Below are 17,930 nucleotides of genomic sequence, written 5' to 3' on the forward strand. Positions count from 1 at the left end.
ACTGGTGAGTAAAGACGATCTGAGGAAGTTTGGGATCGCTGTTGTGGAGGCCTTTATGAAACTGCTGGATATTCTGACCAACACGGCAAATGCAGCCGATGGGAGGAGCCCCGAGAACACCACGAGGGCCATTTACAACGAGGAAATGAGGAGAATGTGAGTGAAGGTGGTGGTGGTGGTGGTGATAGGGAGAGATACGGTGATGGGAGATGAGAGAAAGGGTGGCGGTGGTGGTGATAGGGAGATATATGGTGATGGGAGATGAGAGAAGGGTGGTGGTGGTGGTGATAGGGAGAGATACGGTGATGGGAGATGAGAGATGGGTGGTGATGATGGTGATAGGGAGAGATATGGTGACGGAAGTTGAATGGGAAGGATGATGTAGGAAAGGATAAAGAAAGACAAGGTAATGTTTTTTTTTTTTTTTTCAAGATTAGTTTAGTTTTTTTTTTTTCTGATAGTCTTTTACCTCTTAAATTCCGCCACCATGTTGCCTCTATCTTCTATCGATATTTTCACACTGACAACTCTTCTGAACTTGCTAACTACATGCCTCCCTCCCTCCCGCGGCCTCGCCAAACACGACTTTCTACTCAAGCTCATCCCTATACTGTCCAAACCCCTTATGCAGGAGTTAACCAGCATCTTCACTCATTCATCCCTCACGCTGGTAAACTCTGAAATAATTTTCCTTCATCTGTATTTCCTGCCTACGACTCGAATTCTTTCAAGAGGAGGGTATCAGGACACCTCTCCTCACGAAATTGACCTCTCTTTCGGCAACTCTCTACTCTTTATAGGAGGAGTAAGTGACTGTTATTTTTTCATTTTAGATTTTTCTATTAAAAAAAACTCGGGACAAAGAAAATGGAGTGTATGTCCTCTTTCAAACGTAAACAAACAACCTAACCCTTTATCAACGCCCAACTAACCAACCCTTCTCTTCCTCCCCTCCTCTCCCACATACAGCGAAGTCCTCACGGTGATCAGCAACCTCATGCAGGCCTTTCAGAAGATACTTGATAACTAACCTGTGATGAGGAGAAAGGACTGAAGGACGGGGGAAAGAGAAGGCGCCTGGGGAATGGAAGAAGATGTGAGGGGAAAAGAGAAGGAAGAAGAGAGAAAAGATTAAGATGGGAGTAAAGAAAAGGAGAGGAGAAAAATGAAGAAGGGAGGAGAGGGAAGGAGAGATGAGAGGGGAGAGGAAAAAGGTGAAGAAGGGAGGAGAGGGAAGGAGAGAGGAGAGGAGAAAAGTGAAGAAGGGAGGAGAGGGAAGGAGAGATGAGAGGGGAGAGGAAAAAGGTGAAGAAGGGAGGAGAGGGAAGGAGAGAGGAGAGGAGAAAAGTGAAGAAGGGAGGAGAGGGAAGGATAAATGAGAGGAGAAAAGCGAAGAAGGGAGGAGAGGGAAGGAGAGATGAGAGGAAGGGAAAAGGAGGTGAGAAGATGATAAGGAGGAAGAGATGAGAGGAGAAATGAAAAGGAAAGAGTGGAGAGGATAGGGATGGAAAGAAAAGGGAAAAGAAGAGGGTAGTGAAGGGAGTGGAGTGAAAGAAAGAAAATAAGATGAGATAATATAGCAAGCTGAATTTCCTTGTCTTCTAATTGCATAATGTGCTTAAATTGGGATTACTAATTGCTGTTGCTATTACTCATGTGATCATCATAATTATTACCATTAAGAAAAAACGCAAGTTACCTGATTTTGTAATGTTTGCTTGTGTTTAATATTTCTCAAAAAATAAAATGAATTACAAGGTTTTTATTTTTTTCTAATCCTTACTTGTCATCTTTAGATTATAATAATTATTTTATTGTTGCTCCCTATCTTTATTAGGGTCTTTTATTTCTTTTTAATCGTAGTTTTCTCGAGCTAAGACGTGTCCCTCTGTCTCTCTCTGTCTCCCCTCCCCACCAATGAGACAAGGTAACGTGTTTGTGTGTGTGTGTGTGCTATTCACCACGGCCACATCACGATTTGGCCTCGCAATCACCAGCAAGTACCCTCCCAACATAGTCTACCTCTGGGTACTGCCAGGTCCACACACACCACACACCCCATCCCCCTTGCTCGAAGGGGGATAGTAACCACTACTTACTCAGCGGAGATTCCGGTCTAAGCGGGGCTTGAACCGCCGCTTGTCAGGCCATGAAGCCAGGCAGCGCAGCGGCAGCGCTCTTAACAGATTGAGCTACGGAGCGTGCGCGCGCGTGCGCGCGTAACTCACCACGGCCTGATCACGTGTTGGACTCGTAATAATAATTCTTTACCGGCGACTGTTTCAGCGACGTCACACTTACAAGTCGACTTCGAACCAGAGTGACTCAGGTAATTGATAAAGATAACCAGGTGTATGGTGAGTATTGAGATGAGGCAGGCGATGATGGGGAGCTCAGGTAATTAGTAAAGATAACAAGGTAAATGGTGAGTAATAAGGTAAACCAGGTGATAATGAGGGGAAAGACAGACGTACTGATGATTTAAGAGGTGGATAATGAGTATGAGGTGAAGCAGATGGTGATGAGGGGAAGACCAGACGAAATGATGAGTGAGATGAGATGTGAGGCAGGTAGAGTGGATAATAGATAAGTAGACATGTAAGATAAGTGAGGCTGGTAAGTAGGTAAAAAAGGTAGATAAGTAAATGGTAGTAAAGCAGGGAAGGAGACTGGTAGGTAGGTAGATAGACAAGCAGGTAAGTAGAAAGTTAATGAGGCTGTAAGTAGGTAAAAAAACACAAGTAGACAGGTAGTTAGCGAGCAAGTTAGAGAGGCAAATAGGTATAGTTACTCAGGCGCTAAACGAAGTAATTACCCTGAAACACGTAATAACAACCCTTCCCATTTTAATAAGGGGGCCAAATAAAGCCAGACGCCCCACACTGCATCTCTTCCTGGAATCCCTTGTTTATTAGCAGAATTTATAGCCTTTTACAAGAACAGGATGATTAACGAGGAGTGCGAGTCTCTCTCTCTCTCTCTCTCTCTCTCTCTCTCTCTCTCTCTGTGTGTGTGTGTGTGTGTGTGTGTGTGTGTGTGTGCTGCAGTTCCCCTCTCTCGCTTTATCATGTTAACTAACTTACTACTAATTAGGCAGTAATATTATTTGCTTCCCTAATGGGCGGGTTTAGAATTGGAAGTCCGCACTAAGTTTCCTCTGCAGATAGAAGTTACCGGAATTACCAATGGACGCACGGACAGACGGACAGACAGAAACACAGACAGAAATTGACAGAAAACACATATGCATTTTTTGTTTGTGTGTGTGTGTGTGTGTGTGTGTGTGTGTGTGTGTGTGTTTTCGTCTGTGTGTGTGTCTGTCTCCCTTTTATCTGTCTGTTTTTCTCTGTTGCTATTGAAACCCCCACCCACCCACACACACACACACACACACACACACACACACACACAGTCACACGTTCCATTCAAAAACTCCCATCCAGACTCTCATTCCACACACACACACACACACACACACACACACACACACACACACACACACACACACACACAGTCACACGTTCCATTCAAAAACTCCCATCCAGACTCTCATTCCACACACCCACCCACCTGTCAGTTTTCCTTCCACCTTACAGGGCTACGTATACCTACCTTACCTGGCCTCGTGTGTGTGTGTGTGTGTGTGTGTGTGTGTGTGTGTGTGTGTGTGTGTGTGTGTGTGTGTGTGTGTGTGTGTGTGTGTGTGTGTTTTGATAGAGAAAAATATATACAAACAGACAAAGAACTAAACTTAAAACAGACAGATAGAAAGGGGAGAAAAAACAGACACTTCTCCGTTTGTGTTTGGAAAGAAAGACGTACAAACAGAGATAAAGAACTAGGCGTAAAACAGAACAGAAAAGGAGAAAAAACACACAAATGAAAACACAACAGAAGAAAACAAAAATAAAATAAAATGGAGTGATATATACAGACAGACATACACAACCACTTAAAACAGACAGACAGAAAAGGGAGACACACACAAACGAAAACACTCACACGCACAAAAAAAAGGAGAAAAAAACTATCAGAGGCATATACAGACACTACACCCAAAGATAGGTCACCGTTCTCTCACTCCCACTCACCATCGCCTCCTCCTCCTCTCCACTCACGCAGCCGAAACAGTACCGGTGAAAAGTGACACAAACCAGAGAGTATAATCCACCATCCGAGGACATCCGAGACAAACCCAACGAGTGAAGCTTCTGACCCACGAATCAAAACACTTGCATTCGAAACAGATCCGAACTCGAGACGCATTCTTGATCTTGCCAAGGGTGGGAGGCAGGTGGGAGGGGGAGTGATGTGGGACGCAGCTCTTGCAACACAAACAAATCAAACACACACTCCCCCAGCACGTCGAGGTATACAAACAAATAAGGTGCCCGATAAACAATAACTACATCAGAACAATTATTAACAAACCTGCACCATACAACTATACCTTCCTACTGTCCTTCCCTCTTCCTCCCCTCCTTGTACCTTCTCCACTAACCCACTTCCTCTTCTTATTACACCCTTGATAAAAAAAAGTGAAGGGGGGGAGGAGAGAGGGGTCTTGAAGTGTGTCTAGCCTAAGAATTCTATAGTTTGGAATCCTCGGTGTATATAGAACCATACTCTTGAGCCTTTCATCTCCCAAGCATACATAATTGACAAGGCTTTCGTAGGAGTTGTTGGCATTTCCAGGGACAGTTTTATGACGCTGGTGATAGTCTGATCCTTCCTCTGTAACATGCACCTAAGGAAACTCATATTTAACAAGGCTTTCGTAGGAATTGTTCGCATTTCCATGGGTAGTTTTATGACCCTGGTGATAGTCTGATCCTTCCTCTGTAACATGCACCTAAGGAAACTCATATTTAACAAGGCTTTCGTAGGAGTTGGCATTTCCAGGGGTAGTTTTATGACGCTGGTGGTAGTTTGACCCTTCCTCTGTAACATGAACCTAAGGAAACATATATATGACAAGGCTTTCGTATGAGTTGTGGGCATTTCCGGGGTTAGTTTTATGACCCTGGTGATAATCTGATCCTTCCTCTGTAACATACACCTAAGGAAACACATATTTGACAAAGCTTTCGTAGGAGTTGTTGGCATTTCCAGGTGCAGTTTTATGACCCTGGTGATAGTCTGATCCTTCCTCTGTAACATGAACCTAAGGAAACACATATTTAACAAGGCTTTCGTAGGAGTTGTTGGCATTTCCAGGGGCAGTTTTATGACCTTGGTGGTAGTTTGACCCTTCTTCTGTCGGTGAGCCTAAAATATCACTCATAAGAACTCGACTAATCTCCTTTTTGGCCTTTGGAAATAGTTGATGTGAGGGGTGGAGGCGTACAGCAGTACCAACCGTAGCCTATCCATCTCGCCACAGCGCCGCTAACATCGCCACCAGAGCACTAGGTCACCCTATATCACTGGAGTTTCCGAGGTATGAAGCTTGTGAGGGGGATTTATTGTGCTGAGGAAGGAGAGGAAGAGAAAGGTCGCCATCACTTCCCTGACCCTTTCTGACCTGGGGATTAACCTGGGGCTTAACACCCGACCCGCCACCCGGATGATCACACCGCCTCCTACCGCACAAACGCACTGCATTCCGCCTCTACTCCACTCCCCCAGCCCCCAACTATTTCATCACTACTTTCCCAGTGTAAACCACAGACCCCCGATACCCCTTTCATATTGTACTTTTCCCCTTCTTTCACTGTATTTCAATATTGTATTTTAACGTGTATATTTTCAGCTTAACATCTGTAGTTTCTTAATAAACCGATTATCATTATTATTATTATTATTATTATTATTATTATTATTATTATTATTATACACACACACACACACACACACACACACACACACACACACACACACACACGAAGAACAAGAAGAACAACCAAATCCTGTTTTTCCCCACCAGCGGCCCATTAATATTCCTCCGTCGACGGAAAGGAACCATTTATCAACATTACTTCTCTTTGGGCCTCCTTCCTTCCTTTTTTTTTTTTTGCTTTCTGTTCCTTGACCTTATACTCCGGAATGGATGGTAAGATCTCTCTCTCTCTCTCTCTCTCTCTCTCTCTCTCTCTCTCTCTCTCTCTCTCATTTCGTTAGGGGAACAGCATGACCAATGGCCTCCAGGTGAATTATGTTTGGCAGGTGACTTCGCAGTTGATGCAAGGTACGCACGGAGGTAGAAGAGGCGGTGGGAGAGGAGGAGGAGGAGGAGGAGGAGGAGAAAGAGGAGGAAGTGGCGAGAAAGGAGCAGGAGAAGAAGAAAGGGGCAGAAACAAGGGAAAACGAAAAGGAAGAGGAGGAGGAGGAAGGACCAGGAACAAGGAGAGAGAGGAGAAAGGAGCAGGGAGCAGGGAGATGGAAAGAAGAGGGTTGAAGGAGGAGGAGGAGGGAAGAGGCAGGGAGATGATAAAAGGGTGAGTGGAGGAGGAAGAGCAATTGAAGGAGGAAGGGGCAGGGACAGGGAAAGCGAAGGAGGAGGAGCAGAAGGAGGAGGAGGAGGAGACCCGAGGAGGAAAGGCGGGGAGGGGGAGAGACACGGAAGGAATAATGTTAGTGGATGTAACGCAGAATGAGTTACTGAAGATGAAAAGGAAGATTAAGCCGGTGAGGAAGAGAAGGAGGAAGCGGAGGAACAAAGGAGAAGGAGGAGGAGGAGGAAGAGGCCGAGGGAAGAGGGGAAAAGAAGGGAGGTCAATGAGGGGAGAACTATTGTCAGTGGTGTGAATGGGAGATTGAACTAGGAAGGGAGAAAAGGAAGGAAGAGGGAGAGGGGTGGGGCAGGGAGAGAAGGGGGAGGAGACAAGGCAGAAAGAGGGAGGAAAAGGGAGCCCTATTCTTTGTGGGGAGGAAGGGGAAGGAGGAAGGTTACTGAGGAACTGAGGGAGAAAAGGGAGATTGAACCGGGAATGGAGAGACAGAGAGAGAGGGAGGAGGGGTAGAGGCAGAGGAGGAGGAGAGGGGTGAGGAGAGGGGAGAGAAGAGGGGGGGGGGAGAGGGCACGAAACGGATACAAAGGGGAAATGAGGGGAAACGAGGAGGGGAGGAGGAGGTTATGGAAGGAGGGAAGAGAAGGGAAGGGAAGGGAAGGGAGGGAGAACAGGTGAAAAGTCTCGGGAATGAAATAAGGAAGGGAAGAGCATTGTGATGGAGGGAACAAGCAGGGGAGAGAGAGAGAGAGAGAGAGAGAGAGAGAGAGAGAGAGAGAGAGAGAGAGAGAGAGAGAGAGAGAGAGAGAGAGAGAGAGAGAGAGAGAGAGAGAGAGAGAGAGAGAGAGAGAGAGAGAGAGAGAGAGAGAGAGCAGACAAATGGAGAGAGGGGAAAAGGTGGACGAATCCCGAAAAGGAAGTAAAAGAAAGAAGGGAAGGATGAGAAATAGGGAGGGAGAAAGAGGAATTAATAGAGAAACAGAAAGAGAGAGAGAGAGAGCAGAAAAATGGAGAGAGGGGAAAAAGTGGAGGAAAAAAAAGCAAGAAGGCAGAAAGAGAAGAAGGGAAGGAGAAGAAAACAAAGAAGGAGAAAGAGCAATGAAAATAAGAATGGAAGAAGGGAGAGAGAGCAGGCAAATGGAGAGAGGGGAAAAGATGAACAAATGCCGGAAAAAGAAGAAAAAAACAAGAAGGCAGAAAGAGAAGAGGGGAAGGAGAAGGAGGAGGAAAAAACAAAGAAGGAGGGAAGAAGAACGAATATAGGAATGGAAGAAAGGGGAGAACAGACAGATGGAAAAGGAGGAGAGAGGGAAAGAATACTGGAATAGAAGTAGAGAGAGAGAAAGCAACTGAGAAGGGAAGGATGAGAAAACAAGGAAGAAGGAAGAGGAAAAAAAAGTATGAAAATAGAAATGGGAAAAAGGAGAGAGCAGACAGATAGAAAAGGAAGAGGAGAGAAAGAATCCTGGAATAGAAGAAGAAAGGAGTGAGATGAAAGAATGAAAGGGGGAGAAAGAAGAAGGGAGTAAGGAGAGAAAGAAGGAGAAAAGGGTGAATACTAGAAAGATGAAAGCAAGATAAGAAGTAGATAGCAAGGAGGCAGAAGAGGGAAGGAAAGAATAAAAAAAAGGATGAAAACAGGAAAAGGAAGAAGGGAGTAAGGAGAGAAAATAGGAGAAAAGGGTGGATACTAGAAAGATGAATGCAAGAAAAGAAGTAGATAGCAAGGAGGCAGAAGAGGGAAGGAAAAAAAAAAAAGGATGAAAACAGGAAAAGGAAGAAGGGAGTAAGGAGAGAAAGTAGGAGAAAACGGTGGATACAAGAAAGATGAAGACAAGAAAAGAAGTAGAAAGCAAAGAGGCAGAAGAAAGAAGGAGTGAGAAAAAGGGAAGAATGCAGGAAAAGGAAGAAAGGAACAAGCAGGAAGAAGCAAAAGAGGGTGAGAAGAGATATGGAAGAAATAAAAACAGTATAAAGCAAGCAGAGAGAGCAGGCGAAAGAGAAGATGAGAGAGAAATGAAAGCAGAAACAGAAGCAGGAAACAGACAGAATATCAACAAAACTAAGAAGATACATCAACACTGCGATACAAATAGAGTAACCAGGTACCATAATAACAAAGGTAATGAGAAGAACAATGACCCTTCCAGCATCAGCAGTAGGGAGTGAGTGAGGTAGTGAGCAGGCAGCGGCAGTCGAACACACAGCAGGAGGGAGGGGGAATATGATGAGGGAAGGGAAAGGGCGTGAAGGTCTCCAGCAGTCTTCCTCGATAAAGTTCCGATTTCTTTCTTTCCCTTCTCTTCTATTTTTTTAGCTCATTTCTAGATTGGAAGGTGTGAGCATAGACTGCCGGCCGTGCTGATCAAAGAGAGGAAGAAGGGGCGGCGGGGAAAAAATGGAAGGGAATGAAAAAGTGAGTTGGAAGGGAGAGAGAGAGAGAGAGGGGCAACAGTAGGAGTGGTGAGGGACGACAGGGATGAATGGAGAAGGGAAGGGAAGGGAAGGGAAGGGAAGGGAAGGGAAGAGATTGCAAGGGAAGGGAAGAGAAGTAGGCCAGTCGAAAGGGGTTTGAATAAGGAAAAAAATCAAGGAAAGCTGCAATAAGTTTTACTGTCTTCGATATAGGGTACTTAAGAACTTATTAATTTTGCACCATCTTGAAAAAATGGCGGCCAAAAACATTTTTTTTTTGTAATTATCTCACTTAGGACTCACTTTAGAGAATAATGTATCGATATATAAAATAACCTACATAATTTTCCCTACAGAAAATGTTCCATACATTATTCTAGTGCGTTGCGTGGTTTTGACGCTAGAGGCGCTAGAATGTGTGCATGTTTGAGTCACACCCCAAGTTATAGGTAATATGACATGGCTAATCATCTTGTATGCGTTATTGGAGGATATTCTAAATTCTTACATTAATTGTAGTTTTCATTTTATTTCAGTGTGTATGAATAACGACAGTTGAAGAGACAGTAATTCTTATTTTGTGGGAAAAATGTCTTCATCAGGAGAATGTTTCATTTGTGAAGGGAATCTTTCTGAGCGGTGACTCGTGAAGTGAAGGAGAACGCTGTGAAAACCCTGACAGACTACAGCAGTAAATGGGAATATGGAGAAAATTCTCAGCTAAAAGGATTGAAAAAAGTGTATGCAAATGCATCTCTGGACAAAACGGTGACTGGTCATGCTTATGCAAGAACACTCAGGGCGCATACACTAGTGCATGCTGCCCTGGCTACGATAGCTTTCAGTGAGACTGCTCTGTCTACTGATGAACGGGAGGAGGAGAAGGAGGAGGAGGAGGAAGAAATCATAGAGGAGAAGGAAGAGATGGAAGAGGAGGAGAGAATGATGGTAACAATATTGACAGAGGGAGAGAGCAAAAAGTATGTTGTGAAAAGTAGTTGTGGAAAAGAAACGAAAAATACCTTTGCAAAGACACGTAATAATATGACTTTTACGACACCTTACAGCCGATGATGATCCCCTAGCCCCTCCCCTCTACCACCTCTGCCTTCCTTCCTCTTTTACCTTCCCTCCACACGTTCCTTCCTCCTTCCCTCCACACCCTCCTCGTTAGATGGATGGTTTGTAAGTTAGTTAGTTAAATAGGCAGAAATATACGTATTGTAGTAGTAGTATATATATTGTAGTTAAGTAGCTAGTTAGTTAGATGGTTCGCTGGTTAGTTAGTTAGTTAGGTAGTTAGATAGGTAGTTTAATAAGTAGTTAAAGATAGAGTTAGTTAGATAGTTAATTTTATTGGATATTGTATTATTTATTTTATTTTATTTTATTTTTTTCTTTTCTTTCTTGTTTTTCTTTTCTTTCTTTTCTTTTAGTGTTGTTGTTTTTTTCTTTTAATTTCTTTTGTTTATATTTTTCCTTTTCTTGCTTTTATTTTATTTTCTATTGGTGTTTTTCTCTTTCTTTTCTTTCTGTTCTTTTTCTTTTTCCTTTTCTTTATTTTCCTATCATCCTTTTGTTGATGTTCGTTGGTCTGGGTGAGCCACTTTCCTCCCAGAAGAGACCCACCCATAATTTTGGTGATGTTGCTGAGGGCCGAAAGGTGGATGATGTTTGTTATATTTTTCTTTCCTTGATGTTTTCTTTTTCATTTTCGATGTTATTCTGTTCATTTTCTTGCTCTTCTTGTTTTCTTTATCATCCTTTTGTTGATGTTCGTTGGTCTGGGTGAGCCGCTTTCCTCCCAGAAGAGACCCACCCATAATTTTGTGATGTTACTTGGGGCCGAAAGGTGGATGATGTATTTTTCTTCTTTTCCTGATGTTGGTCTTTTATCTTTTCTGTATCATCCGTTCTGATGTTCTTTGGTCTGAATGAGCCTTTTTCTCCCCAGAAAAGACCCACCCATAATTTTGTGATGTTACTTGGGGCCGAAAGGTGGATGATGTTTTTTTCTTCTTTTCTTCATGTTGTTCTTTTATCTTTTCTATGTCATCCCTGATTGATGTTCTTTGGTCTGGATGAGCCTCTTTCTCCCCAGAAGAGACCCATCCATAATTTTGGTGATGTTAGTTAGGGCCGAAAGGTGGATGATCTGTTTCTTATTTTGTTTTCTTGATGTCTCATTTCTACATTTTCTTTATTCTGGTGTTCCTTTTCCTTTTCATTTTCATTTTGGTGTTCCCATCACGTGGATGTCTACGACATCTAACGAGCTCCACCTGCCCGGGTTTATTGTTCGGAGTTTGCTCTCCTAGGCAGACTGCCTGCCACGGCTGACGAGCTCCACCTACCAGGTTTATTATTCGGAGTTTGCTCGCCTAGGCTGACTGCCTGCGACGGCTGACGAGCTCCACCTGCCCGGGTTTATTGTTCGGAGTTTGCTCTCCTAGGCAGACTGCCTGCCACGGCTGACGAGCTCCACCTGCCCGGGTTTATTATTCGGAGTTGTCCTTCTCCTAGATGAACTGCCTGCCACGGCTGACGAGCTCCACCTGCCCGTGTTTCTTGTTCGGAGTTGTCCTTCTCCTAGATGAACTGCATGCCACGGCTGACGAGCTCCACCTGCCCGTGTTTATTGTTCAGGTTGTCCCTCTCCTAGAAGAACTGCCTGCCACGGCTGACGAGCTCCACCTGCCCGTGTTTCTTGTTCGGAGTTGTCCCTCTCCTAGATGAACTGCCTGCCACGGCTGACGAGCTCCACCTGCCCGTGTTTCTTGTTCGGAGTTGTCCTTCTCCTAGATGAACTGCCTGCCACGGCTGACGAGCCACACCTGCCCGTGTTTCTTGTTCGGAGTTGTCCTTCTCCTAGATGAACTGCCTGCCACGGCTGACGAGCCACACCTGCCCGTGTTTCTTGTTCGGAGTTGTCCCTCTCCTAGATGAACTGCCTGCCACGGCTGACGAGCTCCACCTGCCCGTGTTTCTTGTTCGGAGTTGTCCTTCTCCAGATGAACTGCCTGCCACGGCTGACGAGCCACACCTGCCCGTGTTTCTTGTTCGGAGTTGTCCCTCTCCTAGATGAACTGCCTGCCACGGCTGACAGGCTCCACCTGCCCGTGTTTCTTGTTCGGAGTTGTCCTTCTCCTAGATGAACTGCCTGCCACGGCTGACGAGCTCCACCTGCCCGGGTTTGTTGTTCGGAGTTGTCCCTCTCCTAGATGAACTGCCTGCCACGGCTGACGAGCCACACCTGCCCAGGTTTGTTGTTCAGTTTGCTCTCCTAGGTGAGTTGCCTACCATGGCTAACGAGCTCCACCTGCCCGGGTTTGTTGTTCAGTTTGCTCTCCAGGTGAATTGCCTACCACGGCTAACGAGCTCCACCTGCCCGGGTTTGTTGTTCAGTTTGCTCTCCTAGGTGAATTGCCTACCACGGCTAACGAGCCACACCTGCCCAGGTTTGTTGTTCGGAGTTTGCTCTCCAGGTGAAATGCCTTCCACGGCTAACGAGCTCCACCTGCCCGGGTTTGTTGTTCGGAGTTTGCTCTCCCAGGTGAATTGCCTACCACGGCTAACGAGCTCCACCTGCCCAGGTTTGTTGTTCAGTTTGCTCTCCTAGGTGAATTGCCTACCACGGCTAACGAGCCACACCTGCCCGGGTTTGTTGTTCGGAGTTTGCTCTCCTAGGTGAATTGCCTACCATGGCTAACGAGCCACACCTGCCCGGGTTTGTTGTTCGGAGTTTGCTCTCCTAGGTGAATTGCCTACCATGGCTAACGAGCCACACCTGCCCGGGTTTGTTGTTCGGAGTTTGCTCTCCTAGGTGAATTGCCTACCATGGCTAACGAGCCACACCTGCCCGGGTTTGTTGTTCGGAGCTTGTCTTTCTAGGTGAATTGCCTACCAGGGCTAACCAGCCGCACCTGCCATGCCTTGTAGCCGGCAGATCTCCGGCACCTCCGTGGAGGACCCGGGGGACGCCGAGGCGCCCTACCGGGGTCCCTCCATTCCTGCCATGCTCGCCAGGGAGACCTTGGGCTCGCTGGCGCTTCGCAGCCCCGCCGAGGCGAGGAGGGAAGATGCAGGATCTCGCTGAATAAAACTACCACACTGGATTATGAAATTAAAAACAAATACCGAACATTCGCCGATCACCGCGTTTACCGGTTCTGGGATGGAAGGCCGAAGCGCCTCGAAAACGCGCACAAACATTCAAAGAAATCCTCGCGACGGCTCGCGGCGCAGCATCCGTTTCCCTTTTTCTACTGATTATTATTTTCCTTCTGTGACTGTTTGATTGCTTGAACGATTGATTGGATGATTTTACTTAGCGAGAAATAGTTCACCAGTTGACATCCTTAAGCTACATCGTATTAATACAACTGTGAGACAAAACAGCAGTGAGTGTGGCCCTCACGGGACGGCCCACACAGGTTTCCCGACTTATTGCCACGTCTCTTTAGTCGTCTGTTTCTTTATTCTTCTTTTCTTTATCTAATTCTATATCTCCCTTCCTTTCATCCCTGCTCTCCGTCTATAAACTCTCTCTCTCTCTCTCTCTCTCTCTCTCTCTCTCTCTCTCTCTCTCTCTCTCTCTCTCTCTCTCTCTCTCTCTCTCTCTCTCTCTCTCTCTCTCTCTCTCTCTCACACACACACACACACACACACACACACACACACACACACACACACACACAACACACACACACACACACACACACACACACACTTCATCTAAGATATGCACATTGGGTGGATGGATGGGTGCATAGGTGGTAACTCCGCCACTGAGCATTCGGTGTCTGCCCTATGCCGGACTAAAGGAAGAAGGACACCCCTGCAGGAAGTATTGCTTTTCTATATTAGATATCGTGGGTCATGAAAGAAATGGTGTACACATTCTAAAACAATGTACAAAAAAACTTATTGCAGTTTTCCTTGATCTTTTTCCTTATACACCTTTTTTTAACCTCTGTCGACTGGCCTAAAGGGAAGGGATGGGAAGGGACGGGAAGGTATTGGGAGGGATGGGATGGGACGGGAAAGGATGGGAAGGGACGGGAAGGGAGAGGAAGGGATGGGAAGGGACGGGAACGGGTGGGAAGGGATGGAAAGGGACAGGAAGGGATTGGAAGGGAGGGGAAAGGAATGGAATGGAATGGGATAGTATACGAAGGGAAGGAAAGGGAAGGGGAGGGGAAGGAAAGGAAGAGAAAGAAAAGGAAAAGAGAGGAGAGGAAAGGGGAGGAGAGGAGAAGAGACGAGAAGAGGGGATGGGGATGGAGGAGAAGGGAGGGGAAATGAGAGGAAAGGAGAGGAGAGAGGTGGCGAGGAGGAAAGAGGAAAGAAGGGGAAAAAGGGAGGAGGAGATGAAGAGAGAAGAGGAGAAGAGGGGAGGTAAGAAGAGAGGAAAGGGAGAAGAGACGAGAGGAATACAAAAGAAAATTAAAAGCAAAACAATACTCAAAACAAAACAAAAGAAAGGAAAAGAAAAATGATGGAAAAGAAGAAAGGAAAGAGAAATGGTGGAAGAAGAAAAAGCAAGAGAGAATGACAACGAGAATAATAATAAGGAGAGAAGGGAGAGCGAAAGGACGGAGCGAGAAATGAGAGACAAAGGAGGAGAGAAGCAGAGAACCGGATAATCTTGCAGAGAAAGAAGGAAGAGATGAAATACGTGACAACACTGGACGTGGAGGAGAAGGCGGCGGCGAAGACGGAAAGAAAGCCGATACGAACTAAGAGAGAGAGAGAGAGAGAAAGGAGGAGGAGGAGGAGGAGGAAGACGAAGAAGAAGAAGAAGAGGAAGAGGAGGACAAAGCCGCCTCCGTGATCAAGGTTCAAATACTCGGCTGCGTCTAATTAGCCTTCTCCTCCTCCTCCTCCTCCTCTTCTTTCTTCCACCCGTGTTCCTACTTCCGGGAGGCCTTACCTTTACCTGTAACTTCCTTATCTCCCTCATCTCCCTCCTCCTTCATCTCCTCCTTCTTCTGGTAACTCCTTTTACACCTTTTCCTTCTCCTTTTCACCCATGTTCCTCTTCCTAGTCTTTCTCCTCTTTTTCTTTTTTTCTCCTTTTTTTGCTTTATTTCCATCTTGTTATTTTCCACTCTTTCTTTTTTCTTCTTTGTTTTCCTCCTGTTTCTGCTTCTCTTCCTCTTCCTCCTCCTCCTTCTCTTCATTCTCTTCTTCTTTGTTTTCTTCTATATTCCTGCTCTTTCCCTTCTTCCTCCCTCTTCTATTTCTCCTTTTGTTTCTTCTCCTCCTCCTTCTTATCCTTTTCTTATTTGTTTCCTTATTCTTATACTCTTACTCTCCACTTTCTCCTTTTTCTTTATCTTCTCCTTTTTCTTCTTCTTCCAATTTCTTTTACGTCTTTTTTTCGTTCTTCTCTTCCTCCTTCTTTTCTTCTTCCTCCTCCTACTCCTCTACCTATTGTTTTTGTCACGTCTTCCTTGGGTCTATTCACCTCCTAACAAGTGCCTCCCTATTCACCATCTCTACATATCCACCATCTCTACCTATCCACTATCTCTACCTATCCACCTCTCCTACCTGTCCATAGCCCGCCAGTCTTTTGTTACCACGCATACTTGGCCTCCTCCGTCACCCATTCACCTCGTCACACCTTGCTACCCGTATACTCCTTGCCTTCTTTTCCGTCACTTAAATGGCAGGTATACGTCTCGAAATCTGAGGGTTGGTAATTATGCACCTTTTATGTACCAAGAGAGGGGAAAGGAGAGGAAAGAAGAGGAGAGAGGTAGCGAGGAAAGGGGAAAGGAGGGGAAGAGGGGGGAAGAGGTGAGGAGAGAAGAGGAGAAGAGGGGAGGTAAGAAGAAAGGAAGGGGAGAAGAGACGAGGGGAATGCTTTTTATTTCAACTTCTGGCTTCTTTTTGTGTGTGTCTGTTTGTTTATGTTAGTGGTTCAGTGCGTGTGTTTTTGTTTTGTTAGATGATGTAGTTATTCTTTTATTATTTTCTTTGGTCTTTTTTTGTCTTATATTGTGTTGGTCTGCTCTGGGTATTCTTTACTTTGCTGTTTCTATTGTGTTTGTTAATGTGTTGTTGTTATTGGTCTTTATTTTTTTTTTTACATCAAACAAAACTTCTCAAGGGCAAAAAAAAAGTGAAAAAAAAAAGCCCGCTACTCGCCGCTCCCATAGAAGACAAAAGTAGAGTAGCCAAAAGAGAGGTCAATTTCGGGTGGATTCTCTTATTCTCGTGATACGGTTTAGATATTCAGTCATTTATCTTTCCTTGTTACGCACCGTTCACGTCACATCACTAATCCTGCTAAACATGTCTGAAGTGACCGTATGTTTAGTGGCGACGATGCATTGACGTGAGGATATGTGACACTGCACCGCCACCACCATCATTCACAATCACCATTACCACCATCACCACAATCACCATCAGTCGTGCTTAACATGTCTAGAGTCACCTCATGTCTAGTGGTGAGGAGATGTGACCAGTATCACCACCATCAACAGAATCATCATTACAATCATCACCACAACCACCATCACTATCATACTATTGTTACCCCCACCACCTTCACTATCACCACCACCACCACCACCATCACCACCACCATTACCACTATCATTATTGCATTACTTCCAGCAGGTCCCTTATTTTTGGGAGTCAACCTGCTACCTGCTACCTGCTCCCTGCTCGCCCTCTGCTGCTTTCACCTTACTTCCCCTCGTCAAAAAATGTATGAGCAAACTTCAAGGGCGGGAGGAAAAATGTAAAGCAATTCAGCTCTGACACACCTGCCTTTCACTTCCTGACCTCTGACCTACCCCCAGAACGAGGTCACGAGGTCAGGGTCATGGTGGAGTCCGTCTATTCATTGAAGGTTGTATTTGTTTATTTTTTTTTTATATTTACATTATAGGGAGTCTGGAAATTACCTCCCTGTAAAAAGATATTCGTTCATACCTTAGTAATTAATTAACAGGTAAGAAAGGTGACTAATTTACGTATGTGTTATATTTTGATTAATTACAAAGGAGGTACTGTTGTATTATCTCTCTCTCTCTCTCTCACCGCGTAATTCCTCCTTCCCTCGAGCTTCATTCCGCATCGATTATACATTTAAGATTATTGCTCAACGTCCCTCGATCAGAATAATGTGCGTCTGGGCGGGATGTGAGCGCTCTCTCTCTCTCTCGTTTTTCTTTCTTTATTTTTACATCTTACATATTGTAAATGTGTACATATATGTTGATGAGCGGGCAACGGCTGGGGTCTCTCTCTCTCTCTCTCTCTCTCTCTCTCTCTCTCTCTCTCTCTCTCTCTCTCTCTCTCTCTAAATAATGAGCATCGGGTAAAGATAAAGATTCAACGGACCAGTATTGCCTTAGGAGGTGATCACGAACACACACACACACACACACACACACACACACACACACACACACACCCTGAGGCACACCAGACGCTTTTTAATAATTGTTTTTTTGAGGACCATCGCCAATTTAGTCAAAGGTTGAGTTTCTGGGTGAATTACCGGTACATTGATTAGTCTTGCAGGTGTGTGTGTGTGTGTGTGTGTGTGTGTTTGTTTGTGTGTGTGTGTGTGTTTGTGTGTGTGTGTGTGTGTGTTTCCTCCTTAGGCGGAACCGATTCAGCAGTCAAGAAGTTAAGTGCAAACAGAATCGAGGCTTTCAGAAGGAGATTGGACACTGTATAAGGAAGGATGGAGGCTGAGGGATAGGTCGCAAGGAGAAGCCGCTGTGCAGGTTTCAACGTCCTCTTGCATACTCTCTTTTGCCATTTAGTGCTGCTCCCCCCTGTAAAATATCTTTGTGAGGGAAGACTACTTATTTACCCTTGTTTCACCTCAGCAAGGTGCACTTCAAGCCCTGCTAATCCTCTCAAAGGCCGCGGTAATGCGCTTCGAACCCTGCTCCATACCTCCAAGAGTTCGAAGGAACGTGATGTGGAGGACCGGCGTGGAGGTGTGAGAGAGACTACCCTGGGACTCAGCCGAGTTAACACCTTTACAGGCCTCCCATTCTGCTCACCGCCGAGCGGGGTTGTGGCTGACACGAG

At 45.4% G+C, this 17,930-nt stretch overlaps 1 long non-coding RNA gene across 6 annotated transcripts; it reads right to left on the bottom strand.

The window, feature by feature from the left end:
- Positions 1–10,249: 10,249 nt before the first annotated feature.
- Positions 10,250–12,758, bottom strand: LOC127009384 (uncharacterized). 6 transcript variants are annotated; one of them, XR_007761906.1, is made up of 4 exons: positions 12,516–12,758; positions 11,769–11,838; positions 11,559–11,628; positions 10,250–11,214 (listed from the first exon to the last, which is right to left on the bottom strand). It is a non-coding gene; the product is annotated as an uncharacterized LOC127009384 (long non-coding RNA). The 6 variants fall into 6 exon arrangements; XR_007761912.1 differs by lacking the exon at positions 12,516–12,758 and adding an exon at positions 11,908–11,970; XR_007761908.1 differs by lacking the exon at positions 12,516–12,758 and adding an exon at positions 11,978–12,106 and having other exon boundaries at positions 10,398–11,214.
- Between the last annotated feature and the right edge of the window lie 5,172 nt (positions 12,759–17,930).

This window comes from Eriocheir sinensis, chromosome 4 (assembly GCF_024679095.1).
Source record: "Eriocheir sinensis breed Jianghai 21 chromosome 4, ASM2467909v1, whole genome shotgun sequence".
NCBI classification, from domain to species: Eukaryota; Metazoa; Arthropoda; class Malacostraca; order Decapoda; family Varunidae; genus Eriocheir; species Eriocheir sinensis.